At 36.7% G+C, this 10783-nt stretch overlaps 1 protein-coding gene across 13 annotated transcripts in view; it reads left to right on the top strand.

Annotated features, from left to right (window-relative positions):
• Positions 1-10783, top strand: part of PICALM (phosphatidylinositol binding clathrin assembly protein) — a 68265-nt gene that overhangs the window by 513 nt on the left and 56969 nt on the right. The window contains exon 2 of one of the 13 annotated variants that reach the window (XM_051779243.1): positions 131-171. The exons of the other annotated variants lie outside the window; for them this stretch is intronic. The gene's annotated coding sequence lies outside the window, so the exon portion shown is untranslated. The remainder of the gene's footprint in view (positions 1-130; positions 172-10783) is intronic. 13 annotated transcript variants of the gene reach the window in all.

Below are 10783 nucleotides of genomic sequence, written 5' to 3'. Positions count from 1 at the left end.
AATGGGCTGCAATTTCCTTACTAATTGATCTTATTTGTGTCTTGCTAGGGGCAGCACTCCCCCATTCTCAAGAGGAGGTGCAGGAGTTTCAGGAAGGAATAGCTGATCACTGATCTTAATTCTTTTTCAGGTAGTCTACTAGGAAAAAAAAAATCCTTCTCTATCAATCAGGTAATTCTTCCACGTAGGGAAATATGTGAAATGAGTGCTTGAGGGGCATATCTCTCCCAGTAAGGATGTTCTTCTAGTTCGTCTTTCTGGTCTGTCTCATTCACTTGGGAAGATGGATCTAAGAGAACTTCTTTAGAACTTCAGTAGCTGAACTTAACATCCCATACAGGGATGGGCCATTTTTCAGCTTCTGTTAGAAATAAATCGAAGGTGGGAAGGCCTCAAAGGTTTTCTATCAGCTCCGGTCCACCCAGGTGATTATGAAGAGAATGATGAGCACCGAAGTTCACATTAGTGTATCTCCTACTAAGCTGTAAGGTCACAGGACTGAGGAAGTTCTTCGCTTGAATACCTGATTATCTTGCATCTGTTTATTCTAGGCCTTTTAAGGACACCCCCCCTTCACTTCACCCAATATATAATGAAAGGTACTGGATAGAGATGTGTGTCTGTGCCTTTTGTATGTATGCTTTCTCCTTTTCTCCCACCCACATCTGTGAGGAGAAGGTTGAGTCTTCATGCATCTTGAATTTGTGTCTTCTGAATTGCTCTGTATCCAAATGAGAAGATCAGATGACAGTACTAGGATTAATTGTGCTGTAGTTCTTTCTTCTTTCCACTGAAATGTGTCTGCATTAAAGGTTTAAGAAATTCTTGTTCTGCAAGCACCAGAGAGGGATGTGATCAATTTTTTAGGGTAGCCCCAGAACAGCTGCCTCTGTTTAGTTCTGGTATTCTCTCATCCATTTAATCTCTTGTGTGAAGATGGTAGTAACTGAGTGACTTTGTTATTTTTGGTGAGCCAGGGGTGTTAAAACACTGAGGAAATCTTTGGGCATTAAATAACTTACTCTCATGTGGAGAAAATACCTTGTCATATGGCTTATGTATGAAATTGTGATGTTACTGAATTTCACACAGCAGAAGTGAGGCTTTCTGAAAAACAAACTTTGTCGGGTTTAGCCTGTAATAGTGCTAAAAGTACAGTTTCAGTAATAAGGTGTTTAGGAGCTGAATTATTTAGTGGCAAAGCTTTATGAAAAAGAACATCAATCTGGCCAGAAAACTGCTCTGCAGATTGGGGGATGTGTGTGTGTGTGTGTGTGTGTGTGTGTGCAAGAGGGTGGTGTTCTGAGCAGGGCTACTAGGGGACAACCTAATTGAGACCTCCAGGATGCTGCTGCAGAAGGATGCTTGGACTTCCTTAGAAAGCTGTGTGGTAGCTTCTGGATGAGGAGACCATTTCTGTGTCTCCTTTTTCTACTCTAGATTGTCCCAGGTTCTAATTTCTGCCTCTCTCTGAGAATTCTTTTCTCAGAGCAAACCAAACTTTTTTTTTAATTAGTTTTACTACTAGTCCCTTATTTTTTTTTAGCAGTTAAAATAGATCATGGGTAGATAAGTTTTGTATGCCGCCCCCAATATGTTTGTTAGAAGTCTCTGTTCCTGGCATCAGGAAATGACACATGGTCTTGTATTTTGAACATTTTCTTTGTTCATACCCGTTATGGTTATATGTTTAAAAATAAATATTTTTTGCCCAGGCTGTGACTCAAGCCCCACCTCTGAGTTATTTGTACATACCTTCCTTTTACAACAGTTTAACTAGGTAAGTCCTATGAACTGACATCTCATTGTGAATGACAATTAATATACCAGTCTTCATAGGCAGCATGGTGCTTAAATATTTTTCTGATTATTGTTTATTGTGGTAATACAGTTAAAACTTGCTTTGTTGTGTCCCGAGTGAGTGGATTAGCTGAGTTTTCCTATACTGCCCTGTAATGAAGTCTTAGTTTTGTGGCATTTTCTGTGACCATGACACGCCTTGTTGTTAACGTGGTCTCTGTATTTCTTGTACAGATCTCAAGATCTCTGACTGTCCTGTTACTGAAATTCTTTCTTCATTAAGCTCGAGCTGTCATGAACACATTTAAGTAACTCAGCCTCATGTTAACTCATATAAATGAGGGGAAATCCAACAGAAGTACTCGTGCACGTGATTATTCCTGTCCTTATTTATCTTACTCTTGACTGTGTTTGGAGGTCCAAAACTGAAGTGCTCCCTGTCCTAGGTTTGTATATTCCCTCTGTATTTCCCTCAGTGACAGTTATCATAATAATCATTGTAGGTAAAAAGGCATTCTTTTCTTAGCCAGTAATGTTTAAAATATAATTACTTCAAAGAATGCTCTTTCTCTCCCATTACAAAGATCAGTTGCTTGTTTGGTTTGAGGAAGGAAGAATTTTAGTGAACATGACTTATGATAAGTAAAACCAGCATATTGAGGTTGTATACTTGAACTCACAATATTTTTTTTTTTTTTTGTCCTGTTTTGAAAGTCCAGTCTTTCAGCTGGGATAAGGATGCTGTTTGGTAACGTAGGTGCTGCTTTTGTAATGATGAATTCCTTGTTTTACAGAAATCAGACAGGTTTAATAGTCTTGGAACCCTGAAAGCATAGTTCATGAAATTTCTTTTACGGAAAACCCAGTTTCACTAGGACTTTGTCCTAGTTTTCACACCTCTCTGAGCAGTGAGAACTCTAAACTGGTTTGTGGGTTTAACTTGCATGCTGAGATTCATACAACCCTTTCAAGTTAGCTTTTTGTCGCCATGTTGAGTGCTGTATAGTGATGCTAAGGACAAGTGGTTTGGTTTGTTTGAATATAAATGGTGCTGGAAAACTTGTGGCTAGGTTTCACTCCTTTTTTTACGTGATTTTGATGGGGAGGTGTTCTTGTGTATGTTTGTGTGGTGGATAATTAATATTAGGAATACCTGAAGATACCCAGTTAATGCCAGATAGGATATTTCACTAGGTTGGTTCAGTGAAACTGCTGTAGCTGTGTTAGCTCAGCAGCATAAAAGTTTTTGTGTGCACGTGCACATTGTGGGGTGTACTTCAAACAGCTGTGTTGTGATACACACTTAGGGTTGGGTTCTTGAATGAGTATCTTGAATGAGTGACCCTATCTGCTGGTAGCTAATTGGTGCTCTTTAAAGGAGAATGTGGATGGATGGCTTGGAAGGAAGTTGTGATGCTGTAATTATCCATTCTTAACAGGAAATCTCTCTAATTATGCCAGAGTGTAACTTCCTTGACTTCTTATTGTGAGGGAAAATGTGTATTTTTAAGCAAGACAGTAAACCAGAGCCCTGCCCTGTGTTGGGTAGATATCTGTGAGAAGCTGTGTAAGTGAAAGTAAACTTAAGGGAGCTTGTTGGGAACTTACTTCCCAAGTCCCTGGTGTCAGCTGTTTTGATTTTGTCTAGAGGCTATTTACTAGCACAGATAAAAGTCCAGCTAAAGATTTGCTTCATGTCTGTGCTGGGGACAGCTTCTGTTTCAAAATGAGATGGTATGAAGAGGGTAACTTGTAGAACTGAGGGATAAGGACCATTGCTTTTCCCTGTATCACCCAAGAGATTTGTAAAAACGCTGGGAAAACCAATGTCTTGAGTGTTCTCTTGCCTCTACATGCAAAAGTGTAACCGAGTTGTTTCAGTGATGTGGTGAAACAACTCCTATGTCTGTGGATACTTCTGTGTTCTCCAGTAGAAACAGATTATCCACATTCCTTTTGTGATATTGTAGTACTTCAAGAAATTCATATTTTGTCTCTGGTTTTGGTAGAATTACCTGAAGTTTCTTGTGGCTTTGCTTCTCATTTTATAGTTGACTTAAATTTCTGGAGGCAATCCAGTGTTATTTTTGCTTAGAAATGTTCTGTGTAACTGTAATTATTTCAAATCCAGATAATTGCATTATTACAACTTTCTTTTGAAGTATTCTTTTTTCTCTCTGAGTCCTTCCATGATTCCTTCATCATTTCTTCTTTAGCCAACTTTTTCTTTCTTTTTATTAAAATTCCTTTGGAATATTTGTTTGTGCCTTTTAGTAGAGTGTGAGCACTATCATACTCTTCTAGTCTGCCAGAGGGCCAATTTTCTACCACAGCTGCTCATTTGCAGAAAGAATAGCCATTTAGTTGTGCAGCTGTTGTTTTATTTTACTTAGCCTGAAGCAATATTCTACTTTGGATGAAGTAAGAGGCAGGAGCTAAGGAGGAGAAGCTGTAGGACACCTGCAATCAGCTTACTGTGAATCTCCATACTGCCATTATTTCCCATCAGCTGTGACTATTCAGGTGTCATGTAACTTTGAGCTGTAGCTCTAGTGGTGGTTTGTGGGTTTTTTTGGGGGTTTATTTTGGGGTTTTTTTCATTTTCCTTTTTTTTTTTTTAGTGATGCAGTCATCTCTTGCATTTTCTGAAAGCAATGCTTGGGAGAGGCATTCTCATGCAGTTCAGCCTGTGACCTAATGATCTATTTGAGTCTTCAGTTTCTAATCCTAAAATCAGTTTTTGATTTGTAGATGTGAAAGTTTTAAGTTGTTCCTAATGACTTGGCTCACAAAGTAATGCTAGTTTGCATAATAATACAGAAGAGATGACTTATCCAACATGGAATTTAAAGCTTCTCATATTTGCTTTGTGTATGTTGCCTTATGTGAAGTACATGACCTATTGATAGTAGAATTCTGGGAAAGTTCACTTATAAAATGTTATGGGCATCGTCTCCCCCTGGAAAATGCAGCATGTTTTCTGAAGCAGAGACATCTTATGTATTTGAAAGCTTAATTTTTTAAACAGCCTTCTTAAGTTTAAGTTTCTCAATACCTTTAAATATTTTCACTCTGAACATCTCAAACATCAATTAATACTTTAAAAATAGCGCACTAGTTTACTACTGGTAGGATATGTGCACTCTTATTTTCTGTAAACTGTGAAGTAGCTGTTCCTCAAGCATGTTAGAAGAAATCAGGTAAGTATTGTAAATGACTTGATTATAAAATCTTGAAGTCCTGTAGTGGGACAATTATTAAACATTTCCAGATAGTTTGTAAACAAGTTTAAAGCAATAATATCAAGTATGTGTTCTTACTTTTGAGTATTTTAGCAAACTCTTCTGCAAACTTTGCTTTGTGTTGAAGAATTGGGTGGATTTTTTTGGGGTTTTCGTGTGGTGGTTTTTTGGTTGTTTGTTTTTTTTTGTCCATGAGTGTGTGAATTTAACCATTTAGATTTCCTGCTGATTGAGATCTTAGCTGTGGAAGTAGTTGTAATTTGGAGCTTAATGCAAATTTGGAGCTTGAAAAGATTTAGGTTGGAGAGAGATTTTATCACTGATTATGTATGCAGCCAGTTAGAAGTAAGCAGGAAGTAACTGGCCAAAAAATATGCAATCAAGTGGAAAGAAGCTTTTGTTGATATAAAATTGTTGGGTTTGATGTTTTCCTTGCTCTTGTAGCAGTTCTCTGTATTATGAATTAAGATCGGGAAGGGGCAGGGTTACTCTTGGTAACTCTGTATCCTTACAAAGGAATAAGGAAGAAGAAATACTGTTGTAGGTTGTATTTTAACCCCTAGGTTTATATCAGAGCTTTATTAATTAGCTGGTAGTTCCTAAATGTAAAAATAGTAAGTTCAGAGCTAATGTGTGGTGCTTTCAAGTCTGCTAACGGTAAATCCAAGTTATGAGTAATATATGACAAATCGGGTATAGGGATTTGAGAAATTAGGGAACTAAGCTGTATTTAACTGTGTGAGAATAACTTAATGAAGTTAAGCATTTCATGCAGATTTAGCAAATGTGCTGGATTTTCTGATTGTGGCTAAACATCTCCTGTGCTGTTTTGCTAAAGGAGCTTTTTTTAAAGTAATGCTTATCTGGATCATTTGCAATATTATACAAGGATAAATTGAGCTTTTATAAGTTTTACCTCTAAACAGAATGTGTAAAATAACAAGATCTACACCAAAATTTAACTTGGACGTGGTAATTCATAGAATGAAGCATAAGAGAATTTACTGGAGTGAACAGTGGTGGCATAAAGGAAAATCCAGAGATTTTAGTTCATGTCATGACATAAGTAGTCTAAAATAAAATAAAGAAAGAAACCCCAAAAGGTGGGTTTTGTACTCATTCTGAGCTCTTCTATATAATTTCATCCAGACTTATGTTAACTTACTGAGAAGTTCTCCACATCAAGCCTTTTTTCCTTTTCTCCTGAAAAACACTTTTGAAATCTTCACTTAATATCCTTTATTGCTTCCTCCCAAGCAAGTCCTTCAGTCACAACATCCGTATGCTGTGGCAGTGGTGCCGTTCTGGGAGGAGTGATTCTTTTGCTGATGTGGGAAGTGAGAAGTTTGCACGGGTTGAAACTGCTCTGGTATTTCACATATTTACTCTAAATATGGTACTTGCAGTAGCTTGTAGCTCAGCTGTTCCACTTGCTGCCTGTGTGTTATGACATCAACAAAGTATCTCTATTGTTTGTAACCTTTGTCGTTTTTTTTTTTTTAATAGTTAATACAATTTAAAGCACAAATTGTGAATCATTAATAAAACTGTTACCTAGTAAAATATTTAGTGTATAAAAAAAGTTTTCCATATTAATAAATTGTAAAAAGGATATTCTTTTATCCATTTGAAAAAAGGTTATAATGAGATTCATATCATTCCTTAATTACTTTTGTTCAAAAAAACCCTAAACCCCAACAAACCCAAACCAACCCAGAGGTATTTATCTGCACAGCATAAGTTTCTGAAGTTACAATAGTAAACTGGATTTCCAGACCTGGAGTGGGTATCATACAAAGTTTTAAACTAAACTCAGGCTACAAACAGAAGTAAATGTGTTTTAAATACTTGTTTTTAATTTAAAAAAAAAATTCTTTGCCTTTAATCTGGCTGTAAATCCACTCAGAGCAGTTCTGGTTGTCTGTGACTTGCTGCTCTGTCTGCCAGCTGAGAAGGTTGAATGTCTTGGCTATGAAAAAGTAGAAGTCTTCATGTTCCTTGGCATTCTTAAGAGTTGCTTATAAATTGTTTTGCTGTTGGTAGTGTTTGGTTTCTTCTGGGGTGGATAGTGAGCTGTAAAATGACATGGCAGTATTTCTGTACCTGTCTTCTGTTCAGGTGTGTGCTTTTTGTATTGGGTTTAGTTTTGTTAGGTAGCGTGTCCCTCTCTTCCCTTATATTCAGAAATCACATGGTCATTTCACCTACATTTGTTTGCAGTTGCACTGGGTTTATTTGGCTGATATCTCTGCTCTTGCTGACAAATGGGTCAATATTTAGTTGGAAATGGGGTCACCCTTGAATTTGATTTATCCCTTTTCCCTCCCTCCCTGCCCAATATGACCATAATAGTTTCAGCCATCATTGCAACCTATTTCAAACTTTGACTTTTTCTGATCCATAATTCTGTGTATTCTGGATCTGACCTTATTTTTTATGTGAAGTGTTGAAAGTTGTTTAAACTATTGTGATGGTTAAGCCTCCATGCAGAGAGTGGTGTCATTTGATTTGGTTTAATTCTATACCTTTTTCTATTTGCCAGAAACCACTGGTGTTCATAATTCAGCATGTATACTATTATGAAGAGATTAAAAATAACTTCCATTAAAAATCAGACTGTTAGGAATATCTACTTGATTATATATTGCAGCTACATACAACTGTAGTTCACAAAGCAGTTTTTCATTTCTGGATTGATGCAAAACTGGCTGCATTAAGTCCTACTTACTCATGAAATACCTTCATTCTTTTCTTCTGTCTTAAAAGGGGCACTTAAGTTTAATATTTACATAATGATTACATCACTTTTTAAATTTTAAGGATGAAATTCGGTTGGTTTACTTGCAATTACTCTTTATTCATTGTGAATCACAACTAGCACTGTTCAAATCATAGTTGCAGGTAAACAAGAAAAATGTCTTTTTGAACAATATCCTTGTGTTCTTTTTTCTTTTTAAAAGCCAAGTTTGTTTACTCTTTAGAAATATACTGGAATCCTTAGGTAGATTTTAATTTTTAATTAATTCTCAGGATAACAGTCCATATCACTGCTTTCATTGATATGTTCTGATTGGATTATTTTTATTCAAATGACTGAATTTGGATTTATTATCCTTTAAATCACTTTTCCTGTTGTATGTTAATAACTTGTCTTAAATTCATTAGGGATTATTTCTCCCCAGAGTGCTTGCATTTCACTCATGAGTGTCACAGTGTAGCATTGTAGAGTAAAACTTAGAGTATCAAAAATACACGTGAAGTGGATTTTAATCATATGAATTAAAGAAAAATCAGTGGAAACCAAATATGACCACTTCTGCATTCATGGGCTAGAGTTATTTATAATAAGGATGTGTGATGCATGGTAAGTTGCCACATTTGATTAGATGTTGAATGGAAAAGCTCAGGATGAACAGTCCTACCTATAAACTGTGTGACACACAGGGACTAGCACACAATGTTGGGATTTGAGGAAAACTGGTGGTCTGGATACAGACTTCTGTTTTTAGGTTCTTGATAGTTAATAAGGAGTTAGCCCAAACTGTCTTCCAGACCTGTTCAGCTGAAATGTTTGCCGCAATGGTATCATCATTTAGCCTGTCAAATGTAATTAAAGCTAAAACATAAATTAAGTCAGTTTCTGAGTAGGTTACTCTGCATTAAAAATCTGGCACACATGAAGTTTGTTTCAGTGCTGAATTTGATGTGCAAGTGCATGGAAATCCAAAGCAGCTTTTGTGGTAGTTCTCAAATACTAGGGAACAGCACAGTTAGTTTAACCTCTGATGCTTGGGATTTCATTGTTATGAATTTGAAGCTAATGCATTTCCAGGGGCTGATTTTCACTTTTGTTTTGTTGTTTTGGTTTTTTTTTTGCTTTTTGTTTACACACAGTTTTTGAGGAGCCTTTCTTCATATTTAATGATCTGTAAGTAAAATACAGTGTGTTGAAGGAGATACTTTTGTCCTTATTTTAAACTGTAATGAGGAGTCTTAGTAGACAGGAATGTGGTCTTGATATATAGTAGGGCTGACACAAGATGTCTTAACACCTAGTTTTACTATGGCTCCATATTCTTTTTAGCTCCCTGAAGTTTTAACCAGTGAACAAACCTTACTTTGAAGCAAATTAAATGACTGGTTTTTGACTTTTTCGAGCTTTTATTCTGAAACAGTTTCATTTTAGGGATATAATCTGGCTGAAGGTATTTTTTTTTCCTGAAGACCGAAAGGCAGATGTTATTTACTTCTGCTCTTGGCTTTAGTTTATCTTAGAGGCTGTTTGTGATAGGGACATGTCTTTGTGCATGGTAAATAGAGAAATTCCTGTCTGAAGTCTGTGGGTGCTGAGAAGTTCTTTCTGTCTATAATTTCCCTTCCCCATCTAATTTCAAACTTAGGAGTTTGAAACTCCGTGTTTGCTCTGAAACTTTGAAACTTGATAACTTATGAAGTGCTCGGGAACAGTCTCTAAAACTGGGGGATGAAGGAAAGAGCTGATCTGGATTTATGAAACTCAGACAGCAATCTTGCTGTAAGAGGATGGGTTCTCCTTTGTAAGATCCTTGGCTGTAGCTATTGAAAATCAGTAATGGTTAGTGCGTGATGCTGGAAAAATTCAACTTCATTTTCATTCTCCATGTTAAATGAATATTGTTCCTTCTCCATCTAATCTACTCTATCACAGTATATTTTAAAATTATTACTCTGGGCAGCTTTGATGTGGGCTGGGAGGGATGGTTTTGTTGTGCCGTTGTATAAAGGTGCTATTCAGATGCGCATTGAGGATGTACTTGGATGAACCAGAGGGAGTTTTGTTTGGTCAGAGAGCTCCAAATATCTCATGGGAGATGCTAGCCTAAATTGAAGAAGGAAGTAAAAGCTAAATTAGGCAGGCATTTCCAACATTTCTATTAATAGAATGGAAGAATTTAGCTGTACTTTTGCTTGACTGCCTTCCTTCATGAGAGAACCACACGCTTACATTACATGAGTGTCAGTGGGAACAGTTTTGTGGTGATACCTGTGTTTTCATGGGGTAGAGAGGTAATTTTTCTTTGAGCTCTGGTGCTTTGCTTTATCCAGTTTTCTAACAGTTCGTGTCAAAATCTGAGCCTGTATTAGCCAAAAGAAAAGGTATGAAAGTGGCTGTCAGTGACAAATCTCCTTTAATGAGTTCACCTACTTTAAGCACAAAAAGTGAACTAGATGGTATGGAATTAATGGAGCTTTTATTAAAATGGTTACAAGAAGTGCTCTAAATACATGTATCTTGAACTCTTCTAGTTGCTTAAGAAATCATAGTTTAGAAAATAGTGACACTTTTTTAGAATTTTGCTTGTCACCAAATAGGATGGCATGGAAGGAGCAGCTCCATGCTTTTTGTTAAGCTTCTTTCTCCTATTCCCAATGGGGGGGGGGGGGAAAATGAAGATTAATCCCACTTAGGAGTAGACAGAAGTCCTATAAGAACGTCTGGTGTGCAGACTATTATTTTGTTTTTTCACTACAGAGAAAGATAAATCTCAGACACATTTTGCAAAGCTGTGTGTTCAGACTGTTTTGTATGACACCAGGGAGTACAAAATTTGGCCTATTTGATCTCTGAGATGTTACCTCAAGTACCCAACTGTGTAAACCTGTGCTGTTCTGTGTGTTGTTCTGCCAGGCACTTTGTAAGAGAAGGTTTTTGAATGGTGTTTGAATAATAAATATTTGAAGTTTGAGGATTTGCTGCTTTG

The sequence above is a fragment of the Manacus candei genome, unplaced genomic scaffold (assembly GCF_025592945.1).
Source record: "Manacus candei isolate 608988 ecotype Guabito, Panama unplaced genomic scaffold, ASM2559294v1 h1tg000014l, whole genome shotgun sequence".
In the NCBI taxonomy this organism is placed as follows: Eukaryota; Metazoa; Chordata; class Aves; order Passeriformes; family Pipridae; genus Manacus; species Manacus candei.
This window is presented reverse-complemented; position numbering and strand designations above follow the sequence as displayed.